Below are 590 nucleotides of genomic sequence, written 5' to 3'. Positions count from 1 at the left end.
TGGGTGCGTCTCCTCGCGAGGTGGCACGCACGGGTTCTCCCCGGTCCCGACCGCGAGCGCTCGCTTCTTGGCCCGCTGCTTACCCCTACCGCAGACCCCTCCTGCCCAGCCGAGCGCTGGCGTACACGTCGGAGGGCTTCCGTAGGCCTGAACGGGGCACGCTGGGTGGGGGGCGATGCGCCCTCGGTGAGAAAGCCTTCTCTAGCGATCTGAGAGGGGAGCCTTGGGGGCACCGGACCCCCCAGCCGCCGCTCCTCCATCCAGAGCGTGCAGTCACTCTCCACGGGGAGCGACTGCCGCGGCGTGTGGGCAGGGCCCCGTCGCTTTGGCGTGTGGGCTGCGCTGGCCCCGCGGTGGGGCCGAGTGCTGTTCTTGGCCTGCTGTGGCCCGCGCCTCCCCCCTCCGAGTCGGGGGAGGGTTCCGCCGGGCCGGGCCCGGCGTCTGGCGCGGGGCCGTGCGAGCGCGCGCGTGCGTGTGCGCGGGCTTGGCCTCCCCGGCGCGTGCCGTGGGGGGAGGGGGAAGGCGGTCCACCCCGACTTGGGCCCCCCCCACCAGTCTCCGCGCCGCGAGGAGCCACCCCACCTGTTCCG

Source organism: Camelus bactrianus, chromosome 3 (genome assembly GCF_048773025.1).
Source record: "Camelus bactrianus isolate YW-2024 breed Bactrian camel chromosome 3, ASM4877302v1, whole genome shotgun sequence".
Lineage (NCBI taxonomy): Eukaryota > Metazoa > Chordata > Mammalia > Artiodactyla > Camelidae > Camelus > Camelus bactrianus.
This window is presented reverse-complemented; position numbering follows the sequence as displayed.